Raw genomic sequence first — 18058 nt, forward strand, 5'->3', positions numbered from 1 at the left:
TACTGTCTAACAGGAACACTGGTTAGGACCACATACTGTCTAACAGGAACACTTGTTAGGACCACATACTGTCTACAGGAACACTGGTTAGGACCACATACCGTCTAACAGAAACACTGGTTAGGACCACATACTGTCTAACAGGACACACTGGTTAGGACCACATACTGTCTAACAGGAACCCTGACAGAGACCACATACTGTCTAACAGGAACACTGGTTAGGACCACATACTGTCTAACAGAAACACTGACAGAGACCACATACTGTCTAACAGGAACACTGACAGAGACCACATACTGTCTAACAGGAACCCTGACAGAGACCACATAACTGTCTAACAGGAACACTGACAGAGACCACATTTTGTCTAACAGAAACACTGGTTAGGACCACATACTGTCTAACAGGAACACTGGTTAGGACCACATACTGTCTCACAGAAACACTGGTTAGGGACCACATACTGTCTAACAGGAACAATGACAGAGACCACATACTGTCTAACAGGAACCCTGACAGAGACCACATACTGTCTAACAGGAACACTGACAGAGACCACATACTGTCTAACAGGAACACTGACAGAGACCACATACTGTCTAACGGAACCCTGACAGAGACCACATACTGTCTAACAGGAACACTGGTTAGGACCACATACTGTCTAACAGGAACACTGGTTAGGACCACATACTGTCTAAACAGGAAACTGGTTAGGACCACATACTGTCTAACAGAAACACTGGTTAGGACCAATACTGTCTAACAGGAACACTGGTTAGGACCACATACTGTCTAACAGGAACCCTGACAGAGACCACATACTGTCTAACAGGAACACTGGTTAGGACCACATACTGTCTAACAGAAACACTGACAGAGACCACATACTGTCTACACAGGAACACTGACAGAGACACATACTGTCTAACAGGAACCCTGACAGAGACCACATACTGTCTAACAGGAACACTGACAGAGACCACATACTGTCCAACAGGAACACTGACAGAGACCACATACTGTTCTAACAGGAACACTGGTTAGGACCACATACTGTCTAACAGGAACACTGGTTAGACCACATACTGTCTACCGGAACACTGGTTAGGACCACATACTGTCTAACAGAAACACTGGTTAGGACCACATAATGTCTAACAGGAACACTGGTTAGGACCACATACTGTCTAACAGGAACCCTGACAGAGACCACATATACTGTCTAACAGGAACACTGGTTAGGACCACATACTGTCTAACAGAAACACTGACAGAGACCACATACTGTCTAACAGGAACACTGACAGAGACAACATACTGTCTAACAGGAACCCTGACAGAGACCACATACTGTCTAACAGGAACACGTGACAGAGACCACATACTGTCTAACAGGAACACTGACAGAGACCACATACTGTCTAACAGGAACCCTGACAGAGACCACATACTGTCTAACAGGAACACTGGTTAGGACCACATACTGTCTAACAGGAACACTGGTTAGGACCACATACTGTCTAACAGGAACACTGACAGAGACCACACTTTTGTCTAACAGAAACACTGGTTAGGACCACATACTGTCTCACAGAAACACTGGTTAGGACCACATACTGTCTACAGGAACACTGACAGAGACCACATACTGTCTAACAGAAACACTGACAGAGACCACATACTGTCTAACAGGAACACTGACAGAGACCACATACTGTCTAACAGGAACACTGGTTAGGACCACATACTGTCTAACAGGACACTGGTTAGGACCACATACTGTCTAACAGGAAGACTGGTTAGGACACATACTGTCAACAGGAACACTGGTTAGGACCACATACTGTCTAACAGGAAGACTGGTTAGGACCACATACTGTCTAACAGGAACCCTGACAGAGACCACATACTGTCTAACAGGAACACTGACAGAGACCACATACTGTCTAAACAGGAACCCTGACAAGAGACCCACCTACTGTCTACAGGAACACTGACAGAGACCACATACTGTCTAACAGGAACACTGAAGAGACACTACTGTCTAACAGGAACCCTGACAGAGACCTCACATACTGTCTAACAGGAACACTGGTTAGGACCACATACTGTCTAACAGGAACACTGGTTAGGACCACATACTGTCTAACAGGAACACTGGTTAGGACCACATACTGTCTAACAGAAACACTGGTTAGGACCACATACTGTCTAACAGGAACACTGGTTAGGACCACATACTGTCTAACAGGAACCCTGACAGAGACCACATACTGTCTAACAGGAACACTGGTTAGGAACCACATACTGTCTAACAGAAACACGGACAGAGACCACATACTGTCTAACAGGAACACTGACGAGACACATACTGTCTAACAGGAACCCTGACAGAGACCACATACTGTCTAACAGGAACACTGACAGAGACCACATACTGTCTAACAGGAACACTGACAGAGACCACATACTGTCTAACAGGAACCCTGACAGAGACCACATACTGTCTAACAGGAACACTGGTTAGGACCACATACTGTCTAACAGGAACACTGGTTAGGACCACATACTGTCTAACAGGAACACTGACAGAGACCACATACTGTCTAACAGGAACACTGACAGAGACCACATTTTGTCTAACAGAAACACTGGTTAGGACCACATACTGTCTAACAGAAACACTGGTTAGGACCACATACTGTCTAACAGGAACACTGACAGAGACCACATACTGTCTAACAGAAACACTGACAGAGACCACATACTGTCTAACAGGAACACTGACAGAGACCACATACTGTCTAACAGGAACACTGGTTAGGACCACATACTGTCTAACAGGAACACTGACAGAGACCACATTTGTCTAACAGGAACACTGACAGAGACCACATACTGTCTAACAGGAACACTGGTTAGGACCACATACTGTCTAACAGGAACACTGACAGAGACCACATACTGTCTAACAGGAACCCTGACAGAGACCACATACTGTCTAACAGAAACACTGACAGAGACCACATACTGTCTAACAGGAACACTGACAGAGACCACATACTGTCTAACAGGAACACTGGTTAGGACCACATACTGTCTAACAGGAACACTGGTTAGGACCACATACTGTCTAACAGGAACACTGACAGAGACCACATACTGTCTAACAGGAACACTGACAGAGACCACATACTGTCTAACAGGAACACTGACAGAGACCACATACTGTCTAACAGGAACACTGACAGAGACCACATACTGTCTAACAGGAACACTGACAGAGACCACATACTGTCTAACAGGAACCCTGACAGAGACCACATACTGTCTAACAGGAACACTGGTTAGGACCACATACTGTCTAACAGGAACACTGGTTAGGACCACATACTGTCTAACAGGAACACTGGTTAGGACCACATACTGTCTAACAGGAACACTGACAGAGACCACATACTGTCTAACAGGAACACTGGTTAGGACCACATACTGTCTAACAGGAACACTGGTTAGGACCACATACTGTCTAACAGGAACACTGGTTAGGACCACATACTGTCTAACAGGAACACTGGTTAGGACCACATACTGTCTAACAGGAACACTGACAGAGACCACATACTGTCTAACAGGAACACTGGTTAGGACCACATACTGTCTAACAGGAACACTGGTTAGGACCACATACTGTCTAACAGAAACACTGGTTAGGACCACATACTGTCTAACAGGAACACTGACAGAGACCACATACTGTCTAACAGGAACACTGGTTAGGACCACATACTGTCTAACAGGAACACTGGTTAGGACCACATACTGTCTAACAGGAACACTGGTTAGGACCACATACTGTCTAACAGGAACACTGGTTAGGACCACATACTGTCTAACAGGAACCCTGACAGAGACCACATACTGTCTAACAGGAACACTGGTTAGGACCACATACTGTCTAACAGGAACACTGGTTAGGACCACATACTGTCTAACAGGAACACTGACAGAGACCACATACTGTCTAACAGGAACACTGACAGAGACCACATACTGTCTAACAGGAACACTGACAGAGACCACATACTGTCTAACAGAAACACTGGTTAGGACCACATACTGTCTAACAGGAACACTGGTTAGGACCACATACTGTCTAACAGAACACTGGTTAGGACCACATACTGTCTAACAGGAACACTGACAGAGACCACATACTGTCTAACAGGAACACTGACAGAGACCACATACTGTCTAACAGGAACACTGACAGAGACCACATACTGTCTAACAGAAACACTGACAGAGACCACATACTGTCTAACAGGAACACTGACAGAGACCACATACTGTCTAACAGGAACACTGGTTAGGACCACATACTGTCTAACAGGAACACTGACAGAGACCACATACTGTCTAACAGGAACACTGACAGAGACCACATACTGTCTAACAGGAACCCTGACAGAGACCACATACTGTCTAACAGGAACACTGGTTAGGACCACATACTGTCTAACAGGAACACTGACAGAGACCACATACTGTCTAACAGGAACCCTGACAGAGACCACATACTGTCTAACAGGAACACTGACAGAGACCACATACTGTCTAACAGGAACACTGACAGAGACCACATACTGTCTAACAGGAACACTGGTTAGGACCACATACTGTCTAACAGGAACACTGGTTAGGACCACATACTGTCTAACAGGAACACTGACAGAGACCACATACTGTCTAACAGGAACACTGACAGAGACCACATACTGTCTAACAGGAACACTGACAGAGACCACATACTGTCTAACAGGAACACTGACAGAGACCACATACTGTCTAACAGGAACACTGACAGAGACCACATACTGTCTAACAGGAACACTGACAGAGACCACATACTGTCTAACAGGAACCTGACAGAGACCACATACTGTCTAACAGGAACACTGACAGAGACCACATACTGTCTAACAGGAACACTGACAGAGACCACATACTGTCTAACAGGAACACTGACAGAGACCACATACTGTCTAACAGGAACACTGGTTAGGACCACATACTGTCTAACAGGAACACTGGTTAGGACCACATACTGTCTAACAGGAACACTGGTTAGGACCACATACTGTCTAACAGAAACACTGGTTAGGACCACATACTGTCTAACAGGAACACTGGTTAGGACCACATACTGTCTAACAGAAACACTGGTTAGGACCACATACTGTCTAACAGGAACAATGACAGAGACCACATACTGTCTAACAGAAACACTGGTTAGGACCACATACTGTCTAACAGGAACACTGGTTAGGACCACATACTGTCTAACAGGAACACTGGTTAGGACCACATACTGTCTAACAGGAACACTGGTTAGGACCACATACTGTCTAACAGGAACCCTGACAGAGACCACATACTGTCTAACAGGAACACTGACAGAGACCACATACTGTCTAACAGGAACCCTGACAGAGACCACATACTGTCTAACAGGAACACTGACAGAGACCACATACTGTCTAACAGGAACACTGACAGAGACCACATACTGTCTAACAGGAACCCTGACAGAGACCACATACTGTCTAACAGGAACACTGTTAGGACCACATACTGTCTAACAGGAACACTGGTTAGGACCACATACTGTCTAACAGGAACACTGGTTAGGACCACATACTGTCTAACAGAAACACTGGTTAGGACCACATACTGTCTAACAGGAACACTGGTTAGGACCACATACTGTCTAACAGGAACACTGACAGAGACCACATACTGTCTAACAGGAACACTGGTTAGGACCACATACTGTCTAACAGAAACACTGACAGAGACCACATACTGTCTAACAGGAACACTGACAGAGACCACATACTGTCTAACAGGAACCCTGACAGAGACCACATACTGTCTAACAGGAACACTGACAGAGACCACATACTGTCTAACAGGAACACTGACAGAGACCACATACTGTCTAACAGGAACACTGACAGAGACCACATACTGTCTAACAGGAACACTGGTTAGGACCACATACTGTCTAACAGGAACACTGGTTAGGACCACATACTGTCTAACAGGAACACTGACAGAGACCACATACTGTCTAACAGGAACACTGACAGAGACCACATACTGTCTAACAGAAACACTGGTTAGGACCACATACTGTCTAACAGAAACACTGGTTAGGACCACATACTGTCTAACAGGAACACTGACAGAGACCACATACTGTCTAACAGGAACACTGACAGAGACCACATACTGTCTAACAGGAACACTGACAGAGACCACATACTGTCTAACAGGAACACTGGTTAGGACCACATACTGTCTAACAGGAACACTGACAGAGACCACATACTGTCTAACAGGAACACTGACAGAGACCACATACTGTCTAACAGGAACACTGGTTAGGACCACATACTGTCTAACAGGAACACTGACAGAGACCACATACTGTCTAACAGGAACACTGACAGAGACCACATACTGTCTAACAGGAACACTGACAGAGACCACATACTGTCTAACAGGAACACTGACAGGACCACATACTGTCTAACAGGAACACTGGTTAGGACCACATACTGTCTAACAGGAACACTGGTTAGGACCACATACTGTCTAACAGGAACACTGACAGAGACCACATACTGTCTAACAGGAACACTGACAGGACCACATACTGTCTAACAGGAACACTGACAGAGACCACATACTGTCTAACAGGAACACTGACAGAGACCACATACTGTCTAACAGGAACACTGACAGAGACCACATACTGTCTAACAGGAACACTGACAGAGACCACATACTGTCTAACAGGAACACTGGTTAGGACCACATACTGTCTAACAGGAACACTGGTTAGGACCACATACTGTCTAACAGGAACACTGGTTAGGACCACATACTGTCTAACAGGAACACTGACAGAGACCACATACTGTCTAACAGGAACACTGACAGAGACCACATACTGTCTAACAGGAACACTGACAGAGACCACATACTGTCTAACAGGAACCCTGACAGAGACCACATACTGTCTAACAGGAACACTGACAGAGACCACATACTGTCTAACAGGAACACTGACAGAGACCACATACTGTCTAACAGGAACACTGACAGAGACCACATACTGTCTAACAGGAACACTGGTTAGGACCACATACTGTCTAACAGGAACACTGGTTAGGACCACATACTGTCTAACAGGAACACTGACAGAGACCACATACTGTCTAACAGGAACACTGGTTAGGACCACATACTGTCTAACAGGAACACTGGTTAGGACCACATACTGTCTAACAGGAACACTGACAGAGACCACATACTGTCTAACAGGAACACTGGTTAGGACCACATACTGTCTAACAGGAACACTGACAGAGACCACATACTGTCTAACAGGAACACTGACAGAGACCACATACTGTCTAACAGGAACACTGTTAGGACCACATACTGTCTAACAGGAACACTGACAGAGACCACATACTGTCTAACAGGAACACTGACAGAGACCACATACTGTCTAACAGGAACACTGACAGAGACCACATACTGTCTAACAGGAACACTGGTTAGGACCACATACTGTCTAACAGGAACACTGGTTAGGACCACATACTGTCTAACAGGAACACTGACAGAGACCACATACTGTCTAACAGGAACACTGACAGAGACCACATACTGTCTAACAGAAACACTGACAGGACCACATACTGTCTAACAGGAACACTGACAGGACCACATACTGTCTAACAGGAACACTGACAGAGACCACATACTGTCTAACAGGAACACTGACAGAGACCACATACTGTCTAACAGGAACACTGACAGAGACCACATACTGTCTAACAGGAACACTGGTTAGGACCACATACTGTCTAACAGGAACACTGACAGAGACCACATACTGTCTAACAGGAACACTGACAGAGACCACATACTGTCTAACAGGAACACTGGTTAGGACCACATACTGTCTAACAGGAACACTGACAGAGACCACATACTGTCTAACAGGAACCCTGACAGAGACCACATACTGTCTAACAGAAACACTGACAGAGACCACATACTGTCTAACAGGAACACTGACAGAGACCACATACTGTCTAACAGGAACACTGGTTAGGACCACATACTGTCTAACAGGAAGACTGGTTAGGACCACATACTGTCTAACAGGAACCCTGACAGAGACCACATACTGTCTAACAGGAACACTGACAGAGACCACATACTGTCTAACAGGAACCCTGACAGAGACCACATACTGTCTAACAGGAACACTGACAGAGACCACATACTGTCTAACAGGAACACTGACAGAGACCACATACTGTCTAACAGGAACCCTGACAGAGACCACATACTGTCTAACAGGAACACTGGTTAGGACCACATACTGTCTAACAGGAACACTGGTTAGGACCACATACTGTCTAACAGGAACACTGTTAGGACCACATACTGTCTAACAGGAACACTGACAGAGACCACATACTGTCTAACAGGAACACTGGTTAGGACCACATACTGTCTAACAGGAACACTGGTTAGGACCACATACTGTCTAACAGGAACACTGGTTAGGACCACATACTGTCTAACAGGAACACTGGTTAGGACCACATACTGTCTAACAGGAACACTGACAGAGACCACATACTGTCTAACAGGAACACTGGTTAGGACCACATACTGTCTAACAGGAACACTGGTTAGGACCACATACTGTCTAACAGAAACACTGGTTAGGACCACATACTGTCTAACAGGAACACTGACAGAGACCACATACTGTCTAACAGGAACACTGGTTAGGACCACATACTGTCTAACAGGAACACTGGTTAGGACCACATACTGTCTAACAGGAACACTGGTTAGGACCACATACTGTCTAACAGGAACACTGGTTAGGACCACATACTGTCTAACAGGAACCCTGACAGAGACCACATACTGTCTAACAGGAACCCTGTTAGGACCACATACTGTCTAACAGGAACACTGGTTAGACCACATACTGTCTAACAGGAACACTGACAGAGACCACATACTGTCTAACAGGAACACTGACAGAGACCACATACTGTCTAACAGGAACACTGACAGAGACCACATACTGTCTAACAGAAACACTGGTTAGGACCACATACTGTCTAACAGGAACACTGGTTAGGACCACATACTGTCTAACAGAAACACTGGTTAGGACCACATACTGTCTAACAGGAACACTGACAGAGACCACATACTGTCTAACAGAAACACTGACAGAGACCACATACTGTCTAACAGGAACACTGACAGAGACCACATACTGTCTAACAGAAACACTGACAGAGACCACATACTGTCTAACAGGAACACTGACAGAGACCACATACTGTCTAACAGGAACACTGGTTAGGACCACATACTGTCTAACAGGAACACTGACAGAGACCACATACTGTCTAACAGGAACACTGACAGAGACCACATACTGTCTAACAGGAACACTGACAGAGACCACATACTGTCTAACAGGAACACTGGTTAGGACCACATACTGTCTAACAGGAACACTGACAGAGACCACATACTGTCTAACAGGAACACTGACAGAGACCACATACTGTCTAACAGAACACTGACAGAGACCACATACTGTCTAACAGGAACACTGACAGAGACCACATACTGTCTAACAGGAACACTGGTTAGGACCACATACTGTCTAACAGGAACACTGGTTAGGACCACATACTGTCTAACAGGAACCCTGACAGAGACCACATACTGTCTAACAGGAACACTGACAGAGACCACATACTGTCTAACAGGAACCCTGACAGAGACCACATACTGTCTAACAGGAACACTGACAGAGACCACATACTGTCTAACAGGAACACTGACAGAGACCACATACTGTCTAACAGGAACACTGACAGAGACCACATACTGTCTAACAGGAACCCTGACAGAGACCACATACTGTCTAACAGGAACACTGACAGAGACCACATACTGTCTAACAGGAACACTGACAGAGACCACATACTGTCTAACAGGAACCCTGACAGAGACCACATACTGTCTAACAGGAACACTGGTTAGGACCACATACTGTCTAACAGGAACACTGGTTAGGACCACATACTGTCTAACAGGAACACTGGTTAGGACCACATACTGTCTAACAGGAACACTGGTTAGGACCACATACTGTCTAACAGGAACACTGGTTAGGACCACATACTGTCTAACAGAAACACTGGTTAGGACCACATACTGTCTAACAGGAACACTGACAGAGACCACATACTGTCTAACAGGAACACTGACAGAGACCACATACTGTCTAACAGGAACACTGACAGAGACCACATACTGTCTAACAGGAACACTGACAGAGACCACATACTGTCTAACAGGAACACTGGTTAGGACCACATACTGTCTAACAGGAACACTGGTTAGGACCACATACTGTCTAACAGGAACACTGACAGAGACCACATACTGTCTAACAGGAACACTGACAGAGACCACATACTGTCTAACAGGAACCCTGACAGAGACCACATACTGTCTAACAGGAACACTGACAGAGACCACATACTGTCTAACAGGAACACTGACAGAGACCACATACTGTCTAACAGGAACCCTGACAGAGACCACATACTGTCTAACAGGAACACTGACAGAGACCACATACTGTCTAACAGGAACACTGGTTAGGACCACATACTGTCTAACAGGAACACTGACAGAGACCACATTGTCTAACAGGAACACTGACAGAGACCACATACTGTCTAACAGGAACCCTGACAGAGACCACATACTGTCTAACAGGAACACTGGTTAGGACCACATACTGTCTAACAGGAACACTGACAGAGACCACATACTGTCTAACAGGAACCCTGACAGAGACCACATACTGTCTAACAGAAACACTGACAGAGACCACATACTGTCTAACAGGAACACTGACAGAGACCACATACTGTCTAACAGGAACACTGGTTAGGACCACATACTGTCTAACAGGAAGACTGGGTTAGGACCACATACTGTCTAACAGGAACCCTGACAGAGACCACATACTGTCTAACAGGAACACTGACAGAGACCACATACTGTCTAACAGGAACCCTGAAGAGACCACATACTGTCTAACAGGAACCACTGACAGAGACCACATACTGTCTAACAGGAACACTGACAGAGACCACATACTGTCTAACAGGAACCCTGACAGAGACCACATACTGTCTAACAGGAACCCTGACAGAGACCACATACTGTCTAACAGGAACACTGACAGAGACCACATACTGTCTAACAGGAACACTGACAGAGACCACATTTACTGTCTAACAGGAAACCCTGACAGAGACCACATACTGTCTAACAGGAACACTGGTTAGGACCCACATACTGTCTAACAGGAACACTGGTTAGGACCACATACTGTCTAACAGGAACACTGGTTAGGACCACATACTGTCTAACAGAAACACTGGTTAGGACCACATACTGTCTAACAGGAACACTGGTTAGGACCACATACTGTCTCACAGAAAACACTGGTTAGGACCACATACTGTCTAACAGGAACAATGACAGAGACCACATACTGTCTAACAGAAACACTGACAGAGACCACATACTGTCTAACAGGAACACTGACAGAGACCACATACTGTCTAACAGGAACACTGACAGAGACCACATACTGTCTAACAGGAACACTGGTTAGGACCACATACTGTCTAACAGGAAGACTGGTTAGGACCACATACTGTCTAACAGGAACCCTGACAGAGACCACATACTGTCTAACAGGAACACTGACAGAGACCACATACTGTCTAACAGGAACCCTGACAGAGACCACATACTGTCTAACAGGAACACTGACAGAGACCACATACTGTCTAACAGGAACACTGACAGAGACCACATACTGTCTAACAGGAACCCTGACAGAGACCACATACTGTCTAACAGGAACCCTGACAGAGACCACATACTGTCTAACAGGAACACTGACAGAGACCACATACTGTCTAACAGGAACACTGACAGAGACCACATACTGTCTAACAGGAACCCTGGACAGAGACCACATACTGTCTAACAGGAAACACTGGTTAGGACCACATACTGTCTAACAGGAACACTGGTTAGGACCACATACTGTCTAACAGGAACACTGGTTAGGACCACATACTGTCTAACAGAAACACTGGTTAGGACCACATACTGTCTAACAGGAACACTGGTTAGGACCACATACTGTCTAACAGGAACACTGGTTAGGACCACATACTGTCTAACAGAAACACTGGTTAGGACCACATACTGTCTAACAGGAACACTGGTTAGGACCACATACTGTCTCACAGAAACACTGGTTAGGACCACATACTGTCTAACAGGAACAATGACAGAGACCACATACTGTCTAACAGAAACACTGACAGAGACCACATACTGTCTAACAGGAACACTGACAGAGACCACATACTGTCTAACAGGAACACTGACAGAGACCACATACTGTCTAACAGGAACACTGGTTAGGACCACATACTGTCTAACAGGAAGACTGGTTAGGACCACATACTGTCTAACAGGAACCCTGACAGAGACCACAATACTGTCTAACAGGAACACTGACAGAGACCACATACTGTCTAACAGGAACCCTGACAGAGACCACATACTGTCTAACAGGAACACTGACAGAGACCACATACTGTCTAACAGGAACACTGACAGAGACCACATACTGTCTAACAGGAACCCTGACAGAGACCACATACTGTCTAACAGGAACACTGACAGAGACCACATACTGTCTAACAGGAACACTGGTTAGGACCACATACTGTCTAACAGGAACACTGACAGAGACCACATTTTGTCTAACAGGAACACTGACAGAGACCACATACTGTCTAACAGGAACCCTGACAGAGACCACATACTGTCTAACAGGAACACTGGTTAGGACCACATACTGTCTAACAGGAACACTGACAGAGACCACATACTGTCTAACAGGAACCCTGACAGAGACCACATACTGTCTAACAGAAACACTGACAGAGACCACATACTGTCTAACAGGAACACTGACAGAGACCACATACTGTCTAACAGGAACACTGGTTAGGACCACATACTGTCTAACAGGAAGACTGGTTAGGACCACATACTGTCTACAGGAACCCTGACAGAGAACCACATACTGTCTAACAGGAACACTGACAGAGACCACATACTGTCTAAACAGGAACCCTGACAGAGACCACATACTGTCTAACAGGAACACTGACAGAGACCACATACTGTCTACAGGAACACTTGACAGAGACCACATACTGTCTAACAGGAACCCTGACAGAGACCACATACTGTCTAACAGGAACCCTGACAGAGACCACATACTGTCTAACAGGAACACTGACAGAGACCACATACTGTCTAACAGGAACACTGACAGAGACCACATACTGTCTAACAGGAACCCTGACAGAGACCACATACTGTCTAACAGGAACACTGGTTAGGACCACATACTGTCTAACAGGAACACTGGTTAGGACCACATACTGTCTAACAGGAACACTGGTTAGGACCACATACTGTCTAACAGAAACACTGGTTAGGACCACATACTGTCTAACAGGAAACACTGGTTAGGACCACATACTGTCTCACAGAAACACTGGTTAGGACCACATACTGTCTAACAGGAACAATGACAGAGACCACATACTGTCTAACAGAAACACTGACAGAGACCACATACTGTCTAACAGGAACACTGACAGAGACCACATACTGTCTAACAGGAACACTGACAGAGACCACATACTGTCTAACAGGAACACTGGTTAGGACCACATACTGTCTAACAGGAAGACTGGTTAGGACCACATACTGTCTAACAGGAACCCTGACAGAGACCACATACTGTCTAACAGGAACACTGACAGAGACCACATACTGTCTAACAGGAACCCTGACAGAGACCACATACTGTCTAACAGGAACACTGACAGAGACCACATACTGTCTAACAGGAACACTGACAGAGACCACATACTGTCTAACAGGAACCCTGACAGAGACCACATACTGTCTAACAGGAACCCTGACAGAGACCACATACTGTCTAACAGGAACACTGACAGAGACCACATACTGTCTAACAGGAACACTGACAGAGACCACATACTGTCTAACAGGAACCCTGACAGAGACCACATACTGTCTAACAGGAACACTGGTTAGGACCACATACTGTCTAACAGGAACACTGGTTAGGACCACATACTGTCTAACAGGAACACTGGTTAGGACCACATACTGTCTAACAGAAACACTGGTTAGGACCACATACTGTCTAACAGGAACACTGGTTAGGACCACATACTGTCTAACAGGAACACTGGTTAGGACCACATACTGTCTAACAGAAACACTGGTTAGGACCACATACTGTCTAACAGGAACACTGGTTAGGACCACATACTGTCTCACAGAAACACTGGTTAGGACCACATACTGTCTAACAGGAACAATGACAGAGACCACATACTGTCTAACAGAAACACTGACAGAGACCACATACTGTCTAACAGGAACACTGACAGAGACCACATACTGTCTAACAGGAACACTGGTTAGGACCACATACTGTCTAACAGGAAGACTGGTTAGGACCACATACTGTCTAACAGGAAACCCTGACAGAGACCACATACTGTCTAACAGGAACACTGACAGAGACCACATACTGTCTAACAGGAACCCTGACAGAGACCACATACTGTCTAACAGGAACACTGACAGAGACCACATACTGTCTAACAGGAACACTGACAGAGACCACATACTGTCTAACAGGAACCCTGACAGAGACCACATACTGTCTAACAGGAACACTGACAGAGACCACATACTGTCTAACAGGAACACTGGTTAGGACCACATACTGTCTAACAGGAACACTGACAGAGACCACATTTTGTCTAACAGGAACACTGACAGAGACCACATACTGTCTAACAGGAACCCTGACAGAGACCACATACTGTCTAACAGGAACACTGGTTAGGACCACATACTGTCTAACAGGAACACTGACAGAGACCACATACTGTCTAACAGGAACCCTGACAGAGACCACATACTGTCTAACAGAAACACTGACAGAGACCACATACTGTCTAACAGGAACACTGACAGAGACCACATACTGTCTAACAGGAACACTGGTTAGGACCACATACTGTCTAACAGGAAGACTGGTTAGGACCACATACTGTCTAACAGGAACCCTGACAGAGACCACATACTGTCTAACAGGAACACTGACAGAGACCACATACTGTCTAACAGGAACCCTGACAGAGACCACATACTGTCTAACAGGAACACTGACAGAGACCACATACTGTCTAACAGGAACACTGACAGAGACCACATACTGTCTAACAGGAACCCTGACAGAGACCACATACTGTCTAACAGGAACCCTGACAGAGACCACATACTGTCTAACAGGAACACTGACAGAGACCACATACTGTCTAACAGGAACACTGACAGAGACCACATACTGTCTAACAGGAACCCTGACAGAGACCACATACTGTCTAACAGGAACACTGGTTAGGACCACATACTGTCTAACAGGAACACTGGTTAGGACCACATACTGTCTAACAGGAACACTGGTTAGGACCACATACTGTCTAACAGAAACACTGGTTAGGACCACATACTGTCTAACAGGAACACTGGTTAGGACCACATACTGTCTCACAGAAACACTGGTTAGGACCACATACTGTCTAACAGGAACAATGACAGAGACCACATACTGTCTAACAGAAACACTGACAGAGACCACATACTGTCTAACAGGAACACTGACAGAGACCACATACTGTCTAACAGGAACACTGACAGAGACCACATACTGTCTAACAGGAACACTGGTTAGGACCACATACTGTCTAACAGGAAGACTGGTTAGGACCACATACTGTCTAACAGGAACCCTGACAGAGACCACATACTGTCTAACAGGAACACTGACAGAGACCACATACTGTCTAACAGGAACCCTGACAGAGACCACATACTGTCTAACAGGAACACTGACAGAGACCACATACTGTCTAACAGGAACACTGACAGAGACCACATACTGTCTAACAGGAACCCTGACAGAGACCACATACTGTCTAACAGGAACCCTGACAGAGACCACATACTGTCTAACAGGAACACTGACAGAGACCACATACTGTCTAACAGGAACACTGACAGAGACCACATACTGTCTAACAGGAACCCTGACAGAGACCACATACTGTCTAACAGGAACACTGGTTAGGACCACATACTGTCTAACAGGAACACTGGTTAGGACCACATACTGTCTAACAGGAACACTGGTTAGGACCACATACTGTCTAACAGAAACACTGGTTAGGACCACATACTGTCTAACAGGAACACTGGTTAGGACCACATACTGTCTCACAGAAACACTGGTTAGGACCACATACTGTCTAACAGGAACAATGACAGAGACCACATACTGTCTAACAGAAACACTGACAGAGACCACATACTGTCTAACAGGAACACTGGTTAGGACCACATACTGTCTAACAGGAACACTGACAGAGACCACATTTTGTCTAACAGGAACACTGACAGAGACCACATACTGTCTAACAGGAACCCTGACAGAGACCACATACTGTCTAACAGGAACACTGGTTAGGACCACATACTGTCTAACAGGAACACTGACAGAGACCACATACTGTCTAACAGGAACCCTGACAGAGACCACATACTGTCTAACAGAAACACTGACAGAGACCACATACTGTCTAACAGGAACACTGACAGAGACCACATACTGTCTAACAGGAACACTGGTTAGGACCACATACTGTCTAACAGGAAGACTGGTTAGGACCACATACTGTCTAACAGGAACCCTGACAGAGACCACATACTGTCTAACAGGAACACTGACAGAGACCACATACTGTCTAACAGGAACCCTGACAGAGACCACATACTGTCTAACAGGAACACTGACAGAGACAACATACTGTCTAACAGGAACACTGACAGAGACCACATACTGTCTAACAGGAACCCTGACAGAGACCACATACTGTCTAACAGGAACACTGGTTAGGACCACATACTGTCTAACAGGAACACTGGTTAGGACCACATACTGTCTAACAGGAACACTGGTTAGGACCACATACTGTCTAACAGAAACACTGGTTAGGACCACATACTGTCTAACAGGAACACTGGTTAGGACCACATACTGTCTAACAGGAACACTGACAGAGACCACATTTTGTCTAACAGAAACACTGGTTAGGACCACAAACTGTCTAACAGGAACACTGGTTAGGACCACATACTGTCTCACAGAAACACTGGTTAGGACCACATACTGTCTAAAAGGAACACTGACAGAGACCACATACTGTCTAACAGAAACACTGACAGAGACCACATACTGTCTAACAGGAACACTGACAGAGACCACATACTGTCTAACAGAAACACTGACAGAGACCACATACTGTCTAACAGGAACACTGACAGAGACCACATACTGTCTAACAGGAACACTGGTTAGGACCACATACTGTCTAACAGGAACACTGACAGAGACCACATTTTGTCTAACAGGAACACTGACAGAGACCACATACTGTCTAACAGGAACCCTGACAGAGACCACATACTGTCTAACAGGAACACTGGTTAGGACCACATACTGTCTAACAGGAACACTGACAGAGACCACATACTGTCTAACAGGAACCCTGACAGAGACCACATACTGTCTAACAGAAACACTGACAGAGACCACATACTGTCTAACAGGAACACTGACAGAGACCACATACTGTCTAAC

General features: G+C 45.5%; 1 protein-coding gene across 3 annotated transcripts in view; it reads right to left on the bottom strand.

Annotated features, from left to right (window-relative positions):
- LOC109904256 (probable E3 ubiquitin-protein ligase IRF2BPL) overlaps positions 1 to 18058 on the bottom strand; it is a 183258-nt gene that overhangs the window by 16469 nt on the left and 148731 nt on the right. The window lies entirely within an intron of this gene.

This window comes from Oncorhynchus kisutch, linkage group LG14, assembly GCF_002021735.2.
Source record: "Oncorhynchus kisutch isolate 150728-3 linkage group LG14, Okis_V2, whole genome shotgun sequence".
Classification (NCBI taxonomy): domain Eukaryota; kingdom Metazoa; phylum Chordata; class Actinopteri; order Salmoniformes; family Salmonidae; genus Oncorhynchus; species Oncorhynchus kisutch.